This window comes from Tachyglossus aculeatus, chromosome 17 (assembly GCF_015852505.1).
Source record: "Tachyglossus aculeatus isolate mTacAcu1 chromosome 17, mTacAcu1.pri, whole genome shotgun sequence".
In the NCBI taxonomy this organism is placed as follows: Eukaryota; Metazoa; Chordata; class Mammalia; order Monotremata; family Tachyglossidae; genus Tachyglossus; species Tachyglossus aculeatus.
In genome coordinates, this window is record NC_052082.1 from 39185646 (window position 1) to 39196887 (window position 11242).

Below are 11242 nucleotides of genomic sequence, written 5' to 3' on the forward strand. Positions count from 1 at the left end.
GGTTTGAATCCTGGCTCCGCCACTTGTCAGCTATGTGACTTTGGGCAAGTCATATCACTTCTTGGTGCCTCAGTTGCCTCATCTGTAAAATAGGGATTAAAACTGTGAGCCCCATGTGGGACAACCTGATTATCTTGTATCTCCCCCAGCTCTTAGAACAGTGTTTTCAGCGCTTAGAACAGTGCTTTGCACATAGTAAGCGCTTAATAAATGCCATTATTATTAAATATGAGACCAACTTGCAGGAAGATTTTTAAGATAAACTGGTTCAATTTAAGGGAGTTTACCAAGAATGAGAAAAGCAAAATGGCAAAGATGAAACTTCATGCTTAGAGACAAATTTAAGTCCTGGTGGAAGACCACCCTCTCACTGAATTCAATTCAACCCCTCCCCTAACCCTTCACTGATCTTGTACCACTAATCCACAGCCCTGGATCACCTCCAGAGTCAGCTTCCTTCACTCCTTTGCATGAGTCACAGAGCACTGCTGGCAGAGAAACAAATATCAGGCCGACCTTGTCCCCACCCAAGTTCATTCATTTATTCATTCAATCGTGTTTATTGAGCACTTACTGTGGGCAGAGCACTGTACTAAGCATTTGGGAAGTACAAGTTGGCAACATATAGAGACAGTCCCTACCCAACAGTGGGCTCACAGTCTAGAAGAGGGAGACAGACAACAAAACAAAACATATTAACAAAATAAAATAAATAGAATAGTAAATATGTACACGTAAAATATATAGAGTAATAAATATAAACAAACATATATAAATATATACATATATACAGGTGCTGTGGGGAGGGGAAGGAGGTAAGGTGGGGGATGGGGATGGGGAGGGGGGGGAGAGGAAGGACGGGGCTCAGTCTGGGAGGCCTCCTGGAGGAGGTGAGTTCTCAGTAGGGCTTTGAAGGGAGGAAGAGAGCTAGTTTGGCGGATGTGCGGAGGGAGGGCATTCCAGGCCAGGGTGAGGATGTGGGCCGGGGGTCGATGGCAGGACAGGCGAGAACGAGGCACAGTGAGGAGATAAGCAGCAGAGGAGTGGAGGATGTGGGCTGGACTGTAGGAGAGAAGGGAGGTGAGGTAGGAGGGGGCAAGGTGATGGGGAGCCTTGAAGCCGAGAGTGAGGAGTTTCTGCCTAATGTGTAGGTTGATTGGTAGCCACTGGAGATTTTTGAGGAGGGGAGTAACATGCCCAGAGTGTTTCTGCACAAAGACGATCCAGGCAGCAGCGTGAAGTATGGATTGAAGTGGGAAGAGACAGGAGGATGGGAGATCGGAGAGGAGGCTGATGCAGTAATCTAGTCGGGATAGGAGGAGAGATTGAACGAGCAGAATAGCGGTTTGGATGGAGAGGAAAGGGCATATCTTGGCAATGTTGCAGAGGTGAGACTGGCAGGTTTTGGTGATGTGAGGGGTGAATGAGAGAACGGAGTCGAGGATGACACCAAGGTTGCGGGTTTGTGAAACGGGAAGGTTGGTAGTGTGGTCAACAGTGATTGAAAGTCAGGGAGATGGCAGGGTTTGAGAGAGAAGGTAAGGAGTTCAGTCTTGGACATGTTGAGTTTTAGATGGCGGGCAGACATCCAGATGGAGATGTCCTGAAGGCAGGAGGAGATATGAGCCTGGAGGGAGGGAGAGAGAGCAGGGGCAGAGATGTAGATTTGGGTGTCATCAGCATAGAGATGATAGTTGAAGCCATGGGAGCGAATGAGGTCACCAAGGGAGTGAGTGCAGATAGAGAACAGAAGGGGACCAAGAACTGACCCTAGAGGAACCCCTACAGTAAGGGGATGAGAGGGGGAGGAGGAGCCTGCAAAAGAGACTGAGAATGAATGGCCGGAGATATGAGGAGAACCAGGAGAGGACAGAGTCTGTGAAGCTAAGGTTGGATAGCGTGTTGAGGAGAAGGGGGTGGTCCACAGTGTTGAAGGCAGCTGAGAGGTCGAGGAGGATTAGAATAGAGTATGAGCCTTTGGATTTGGCAAGCAAGAGGTCATTGGTAACCGTTTCCGTGGAATGTAGGGGACGGAAGCCAGATTGGAGGGGGTCGAGGAGGGAGTTGGCATTGAGGAATTCGAGGCAGCGCATGTAGACGACTCATTCAAGGAGTTTGGAAAGGAATGGTAGGAGAGAGATAGGGCGATAACTAGAAGGTGAGGTGAGGTCAGGAGAGGGTTTTTTAGGATGGGAGAGACGTGGGAATGTTTGAAGGCAGAGGGGAAGGAACCAGTGGAGAGTGAGCAGTTGAAGATGGAAGTTGAGGGGAGAAGGGACGGAGTGAGAGATTTCATAAGATGAGACGGAATGGGGTCAGAAGCACAGGTGGCCGGAGTAGCACTTGAGAGGAGGGAGGAGTCTCATCTGAGGATACTGTTGGGAAGGATGGGAGAGTAGCGGAGAGGATTCATCCTTCCTTGCTTTAACTCTGCCATCTCCTCTGCCTGGCCACCTTATTTCTCCATCCTTACTGACTCCCATACCCTTTGACCTCATCAGTTGTTCCAGATGTTTAACTCTTTCCTCAAATCCCCTATCTCCCCAAAGCCCCCATCTCTTGCCACAATAGCCTGACCCATATTTCACTGAGAAAATTGAAGCCATCGGTTGTGATATTCCTAAAATCTCTCCCAAGCCTCTCCAGTCCCTCCCTCCTCCTTCCCCTTCTTCAACTCTCCCATCTATCCTGTAGTAGCTCAAGAGATCTCCTACCTCCTCTCAAAATTCACCCCCTCCACTTGCACCTGTGACCCTAACCCTTCATACCTTATCAAAGTGCTTGCCCCCTCTTTTTACCTCCCTGACTGCCATCTTCAACTGTTCAGTCTCCAATGGCTTTTTCGCACTGCTTTCAAACATGCTCATGTCTTTCCCATCTTAGAAAAAAACTTTCCCTTGACCCCATAGTTCACTCCAGTTACTACCGCATTCCTCCTACCATTCTTTTTCATTCCCCTTGAGTGACTTGTCTACACCTGTTGTCTCCACTTCCTTCCTCCATTTCTCTCCTTGACCACACCCCCACTGCAAATCCGGCTTCTGCCCCTTTCACTCCAAAGAAACTACTCTCTCAAAGGTCTCCAGTGATCTCCTTCTTGCCAAGTCCTTTCTAATCTAATTCAAATGTTTAGTACAGTGCCTTGCATATAGTAAGCTCTCAATAAATATGATAAACAATAATAATAATGATCCTCCTCGACCTCTCAGCTGCCTTTGACACTGTCATTCAATCCCTTTTCCTGGAAACATTATCCAACCTCGGCTTCACTGACACTGTCCACTACTGGTTCTCCTCCTATCTCTCTGACCACTCACTTTTAGTCTCTTTCATGACTTCTTCCTTTGCCACCTCCTAACTGCTGGTATCCCTCAATTCTCAGTTCTGGATCCTCTTCTATTTTCCAAGTACACCCACTCCCTTACAAAACACATTTGCTCCCATGGCTACAACTGCCATCTCTATGCAGATATCTCTATGCAGTTAATTCCCAAATCCATATCTCCAGCCCTGATCTCCCTCTTTTTCTGCTTTTTCACATTTTCTCCTACCTTCAGGGTATCTCTACTTGGATGTTCTGCCATTCCCTCAAACCTTCCAGGTCCAAAACAAAACTCCTTATCTTCCCACCCTAACCCTGTCCTCCCCCTGACTTGCCCATCCCTCTAGACAGCACCACCATGCTCCATATCCCACAAACCTGCAACTTTGGCATTATCCTGGACTCATCCCTCTCATTTAATCAACATATTCAATCTGTCACTAAGGCCTGTTGGTTCAACCTTCACAACATCACTAAACTCTTCCCCTTCTTCACCATTTATACCACTACCTTGTTAATCCAAGCACTTATCCTATCCCACCTTGATTACTGCATTAGCCTCCTTGTTGTCCTTCCTGCCTCCTTTCTCTCTCCACTTTAGTCCATACTTCACTCTGGTGATCGGGTCATTTTCTACAAAACCATTCAGTCCATGTTTCTCCACTCCTCAAGAATCTCCAGTGGTTGCTCATCCACCACCATATCAAATAGAAACTCCTTACCATCAGCTTTAAAGCACTCCATCCCCTTGCCCCCCCTACCTTGCCTCCCTGATTCCCTACTACAATCCAGCCAACTCACTTTTCTTCTCTAATGCCAACTTAATCACTGAAACTTAATATTGTCTACCTCACTGCTGACCTCTCACCCAAGTCCTGCCTTTGTTCTGGAACACCCACCTGCTTCATATCTGATACACGCACCTCACCCAACTTCAAAACCTTATTAAAAGTAGTTCTCCTCCTTCACCAACTAAGACTTCATTCATCTTCTCCCATTCCCTTTTGTGTCCCTCTTGCACTTGGATTTCCGTGCCTTATTTACTCCTCAGCTCTCAGCCCGAAGCACTGATGTACAAACCCGCAAGTTATATATTTATATTAATGTCATATCCCCCTCCAGACTGTAAACTCATTCAGGATATGGAATGAGTCTACTGATTCTGTTATACTATACTCCCCCAAGATCTTAGTACTGTGCTCTGCACACAGTAAGTGCTCAATAAATGTGATTGATTGATTGATTGATTGGAAGTGATGAGGCTGTCTCCCAGTGCAGACAATACATAGGAATTCTTTAGACCCAGTCATCAATTAAAGCCAAATAAGAGGGACTGGTTTAAAAACTGGTGCTAATGGAAAGCAAGCTGACATCAAGCAGGGATCCAGGTGAGGGGATGGAGGTGAAGGGACCACAGAGTACAGTTAGAAGACTGGCTTGAGAGAACAAAACTGGTGAATCCAGCAAGAAGGGAGCAGAGATTTACAGTTGGTTGAGAGCTTAGGAGAGTGTTCTGGACCTAGAAAGCGCTCCATAAATACCATTAATGGATTGATCCAGTGTGGCCTAGTGGAAAGAATAAAGGCCTGGAGTCAAGAGACCTGGGTTCTAATCCTGATTCTACCACTTACCTACTGGATGAGCTTGGGCAAATCATTCCACTTCTCTGTACCTCAGTTTTCCCAACCACTAAATGGAGACTCAGTACCTGCTCTCCCTCCCTTCCACTATGAGCCCAATATGGGGCAGGGGCTGGGTCTGCTCTGATTGCATCCTATCTTCCCCTGCACTTAGTAATAATAATAATGGCATTTGCTAAGTGCCTACTACAATGTGCAAAGAACTAAATACTTAGCATACATCACCCTAACCCCCCACCATTCTGGCAGACGGGTACCCGGAAAACCTTGCAGGAACAAGTAACCCAGGCCCCCCTCTCAGCCCCTACCTGCCGCACCCCTGGGCCACCCCCAGCCCTGCTGGGGGGCTGGGGGCACTTGGCAACAGTTTCGCTTTGGGCCCGGAAGGCCAGTTTTTCCCCAGCTTCTGATTGGAAGGGGACCAAAAAGAAAGACAAAGTGTTATCCAGCTCAGAGCAAAGTACAGGAATCATTTTATTTAACTCTAATTAACCTCAGGGGCTACAGGGAGAAGACGTGTGGCTGAGTGGATAGAGCACAAGTCTGGGAGTCAGAAAGACCTGGGTTCTAATTCCAGCTACATCACGTCTGCTGTGTGACCTTGTGCAAGTCACTTAACTTCTTTGGGCCTCAGTTATGTCATCTGTCAAATGGAAATGAAGAATGTGAGTCCCAGGTGGGACAGGGACTGTGTCCAACCTGATTTGCTTGTATCTACCCCAGCCCTAAAAACAGTGCTTTCTGCATATTAAGAGCTTAACAAGCATCATGATTATTAACTATTATTATTATACCCTAGTAAGGAATAGAAGGTTTAGGTAAATGGGTCAAGCACAGACAAACCAGAATAGGGTCGGTGGGGAAAAAGGCATATACGTGAAGGGAAGGGAGTTGTGTTAATTTGTGGGGGACTTGAGAGCAGTTTACTTGGTGGCAAAGGGGTTGTGTTTTCTAAAGGGGTATGTATTCTTTGCTGTATCAGTATTCTGCCTTGTGGATAATGCTGTGACAGGTGAATCCAGTTGTGAACCCAGGGTGTGTATGGTGGGGCGGGGGGAGGGTGGTGTGCTTGCCTGTGCACATGTGTAAACATTCATATGTGCATGTGTAGGGGGTGCATAAGGGGTGTGTGTGTGTGTGTGTGTGTGTGTGTGTGTGTGTGTGCGCGCGCGTGTGTGCGTGTGTGTGGCAGTGTGGCTCAGTGGAAGCAGCCTGGGCTTTGGAGTCAGTGGTCAGGGGTTCTAATTCGGCTCCACAGATTGTCAGCTGTGTGACTTTGGGGAAGTCACTTAACTTCTCTGGGCCTCAGTTACCTCATCTGTAAAATAGGGATTAAGACTGTGAGCCCCCTGTGGGACAACCTGATCACCTCGTAACCTCCCCAGCACTTAGAACAGTGCTTTGCACATAGTATGTGCTTTATAAATGCCATTATTATTATTATTATTATTATAATGTGTGTATGGTCCCTTCAGGAATTATTACCCTCTAAAGTGTGTAAGGGGTATGATAACAACTCTCCCCTCCCCTTTCCATACCCCTTCCAGGATCCTGAAATCCAAATCAGACAGGCAGATTCCATGTTTTGGAAAAGGTTCCTTAAAAATGCACGTGTATTGTAAATGGCTATATCTTACTACACTTATATTCAGATAGCATGGATCTTATATTCTTGAATGCCATATGCAACCCAAATTGCTTAATTGAAAAGGAGAGTGAGGTAAAGCAGCTGCTGGAGGCCTTGTGTAGTTACTGTCAAGCATGGGGAAGCAGTGTGGCTTGTTGGGTAGAGCACAGCCTGGGAGTCAGAGAACATGGGTTCTAATCCCAGCTCCACCACTTGTCTGCTGTGTAAGCTTGGGCAAGTCACTTCACTTATCTGTGCCTCAGTTACCTCATCTGTCAAATGGGGATTAAGATTGTGGGCCTCACATGGGACAACTTGATTACCTGGTATCTACCCCAGTGCTTAGAACAGTGCTTGGTGCATAGTAAGTGCTTAACAAATGTCTTTATCATCATCATCATTATTATTATTATTATAAGCGCTGGAGTGAATACAAGCAAACCAGTTTGGACACAATCCCTAATCCACATGGAACTCACTTACAGAGAAGCTGCATGGCTCAATGGAAAGAGCCTGGGCTTGGGAGTCAGAGGTCATGGGTTCGAATCCTGACTCTGCCACTTGTCATCTGTGTGACCTTGGGCAAGCCACTTCACTTCTCTGTGCCTCAGTTACCTCATCTGTAAAATGGGGATTAAGACTGTGAGCCCCACGTGGGACAACCTGATCACCTTGTATCCCCCAAGCACTTAGAACAGTGCTTTGCACATAGTAAGCGCTTAACAAATACCATCACTATTATTATTATCTAAATCCCCATTTTACAGCTGAGGTAACTGAGACACAGAGAAGTTAAGTGACTTGTACAAGGCCACACAGCAGACACCTGGCAGAACTGGGATTAGAACACAGGTCCCTCCGTCTCCCAGGCCCATGAACTATGCACTAGGCCAAGCTACTTCTCAGATTTTGCAACTGTCTCCACACAAGGTTATAAACTCCTTGAGGGAAGGCATAGTATTTTCTGTCTCTATTACTTTCTCCCATGTACTTCCTACCTTGAATACTGCAATGTTCTCATTCCAGTTCTTACTTCACTGTTCTGACAGGATCATTTTTCTAAAAAAAATTCTGTTCACATCTACACACTCTTCAAGGACCTCCAGTGGTTACCCATTCACCTCCACATCAAACAGAAACTGCTTACCATAGACTTTAAAGCACTCAACAGCTCTCCCTCTTCTACCTTACCTTATTGATCCCTTACTACAACCCACTCGACCACTTTTCTCCACTAATGCCAACCTACTCACTGCCCCTCATTCTCATTTAGCTTGTCACTGACTCTTTGCCCACTTCCTCTCTCTGGTCTGAAACTCCCTCCCCATTCATATACAACAGCCCACCACTTTGAAAGTGGGGAACACTTTCAAAGCCCTACTAAAATCACATCTCCTCCAAGAGGCCTTTCCTGATGTGGGTTTTAATCCTGGTTCCATCACTTGTCTGTTGTGTGACCTTGGGCATGTCACTTAACTTCTCTGTGCCTCAGTTACCTCATCTGTAAAATGGGGATTAAAAGCGTGAGCCTCACGTGGGACAACCTGATTACCCTGCATCTACCCCAACACTTAAAACAGTGTTTGGCACATCTTAAGCGCTTAACATATAATAAATAATAAAAATTTTTATTATTATTCTCTGTACCCATTAAACACTTGATATTTGTGCCACTCTCAGCCTGACAGCACTTTTGTATAGATTTATTTTAATCTCTTCCCCCTTCTCTAGACCGTAAGCTCCTTATGGGCAGCGGTCATGTCTACCAACTCTATTGTATCATAATAACTGTGGTATATTTCAAGCACTATACTAAGTGATGGAGATAGACACAATGTATGTCCCAAATGGGACTCAAAGTTTAAGAAGGAGGGAGAACAGGTATTGAATCTCCATTTTGCTGATCAGGTAACTGAGTCAGAGAGAAGTTTAGTGACTTACCAAAGGTCACACAACAGAGAAGTGGCAGAATAGGGGTTTAGAACCCAGAACCCAGATCTGCTGACTCTCAGGCCTTTGCTCTTTCCACTTGGCCATGCTCCTTCTCTCAAGGACTTAGTACAGTGCTCTGAGCATAATAAGCACTCAATTAATACTATTGATTAATTGATTCCCCTCAAATTCTTCTGAAATTAACATCTCTCTTCCAATGCAGGGTTCTTTGTCTCTTACCTGATCCTACATTCATTCATTCATTCATTCAATCGTATTTATTGAGCGCTTACTGTGTGCAGAGCACTGTACTAAGCACTTGGGAAGTACAAGTCGGCAACATATAGAGACGGTGCCTACCCAACAACAGGCTCACAGTCTAGAAGGGGGAGACAGACAACAAAACAAAACATGTAGACAGGTGTCAAACCATCACATTACCCCTCTGGTGCAGATCCAAACTCACATCATCAAAGTCATTTTGATACTTATCAATTTTCAACCCACCACACTGGCACCTCCCCCACAAGATTCACTTCTGCAACCTCCCAGGATTCAAAGCATCATTGACCTTTAACCTCCCCCAAACTTCTCCGCAGAGCCCAGCATGGACTAGACTAGAATGTGTAGATTTATTTATGATTAGCAGACAGAGCTAGCTAGTGGAAGGCAATCTGCTACAAATCAAAACTCACCTGTGCTGGGCAGCAGCATCATGGGAGAGAGAAGAGGTGGAGACTAAAATTTTCTGCAAGGAAAGAGGCAATGGTAAACCACTTCTGTATTTTTACCAAGAAAACACTATGGATACACTACCAGAAGGATTGCAGATGGAGATGAGGCATTCTGGAAGAGATGTGTCCGTGGCATTGCTATGGGTCAGAGATGACTCGACAGCATAAGACAAGCAGTCAGAAGACAGCATGGCTCAGTGGAAAGAGGCCGGGCTTTGGAGTCAGAGGTCATGAGTTCAAATCCTGGCTCTGCCACTTGACAGCTGTGTGATTTTGGGCAAGTCACTTAACTTCTCTGTGCCTCAGTTACCTCATCTGTTAAAATGGAGATTAAAACTGTGAGCCCCTCGTGGGACAACCTGATCACCTTGTAACCTCTCCAGCGCTTAGGACAGTGCTTTGCACATAGTAAGCACTTAATAAATGCCATAAAAAAAGACATACTCTTAGATGACTTCAAATTTCTACCAGTATTTTTCTGTCCATAGGGCCAATCTTCCAACCCTGACATCTGGGGTTGTCAAATTGTGGTTTCCACTCACTTCCTTATAGACATTAGGTGAAAGCTTTGCCAAATCTTGCCCTGGTTTCAAGTCTTTCCATTCTTCACTCCTTAATTATTTCCCCAGGGAAGACAAGCAGGCCATAGTTGTGATCACAACTGCCTCTGACTGAGCCAATTCCTTCCTTCTTTCATTCATTCAGTCGTATTTATTGAGCACTTACTGTTTGCAGAGCACTGTAGTAAGTGCTTGGGAAGTACAAGTTGGCGACATATAGAGATGGTCCCTACCCAACAACGGGCTCACAGTCTAGAAGGGGGAGACAGACAACAAAACATGTGGACAGGTGTCAAGTCATCAGAATAAATAGAATTAAAGCTAAATGCACATCATTAACAAAATTAATAGAATTGTAAATATGTACAAGTAAAATAAATAGAGTAATAAATCTGTACAAACATATATACAGGTGATGTGGGGAGGGGAAGGAGAAGAGGGAAAAGGGGGCTCAGTTTGGAAAGAAACAATTTGAAAACCATCTTGCTGACTAAATTTCCTTGAATTTCACCATTCATCACATCTCTTTCATCTGGAGGACCTGGGCTTAGACCAGCTGTTTGGTGTACCAGAAGGACACTTTTTCCAGCACAGTTCCTGTCATTGTTCCATACTGTTATGTTTGCTTATGGTACTTGTTAAGGGCTTATTTTGTGCCAGGTACTGTACGAAGCACCAGGATAGATACAAGCTCATCAGGTTGGATACAGTCCATGCCCCACAAAGGACTCGCAGTCTTAATCTCCATTTTACAGATAAGGTAACTGAGGCACAGAGCAGTAAAGTAACTTGCCCAAGGTCACACAGCAGACAAGTGGTGGAGCCAGGATTAGAACCCATGTCCTCTGACTCCCAACCCTGTGCTCTTGCCACTAGGCCATGCTGCTTCAGTGTCTGGCACACAGTAAGTGCTCAACAAATATGACAATTATTAGTAGTATTAATAATAATAATAAAATTGTTTTCAGATAGAAGAAAAGGAAAGAAAAATGTATGTACAGTGTGAGTGCTTAATTCTTTTACTTGGTGCAAAAGTGCTGAAGTGGTAGTTAAGGGGATATAACCTATGCAGCATAAATATTAATCAGGGAAGAACTCCTGGAGGAGCTGAATTCAAAAGAGCTTTGATGATGAGGAGAGCTGTGTTCTGCAGGATTTGAAGGGAGTGGCAGTTCCAGACAGGAAGAATAGGACAAGCAATGGGTTGGAGGTGGGAGAGGTGAAAACAAGATCTGGTGAATAGGGTAGCTTGAGAGGAATCGATCACTTGTATTTATAGTGTGCAGAGCTTGGAAGTGTACAATAAAATAGATTTGGTAGACACACTCATTCATTCATTCATTCAATCATATTCATTGAGCGTTTACTGTGTGCAGAGCACTGTACTAAGTGCTTGGGAAGTACAAGTTGGCAACATATAGAGCCGG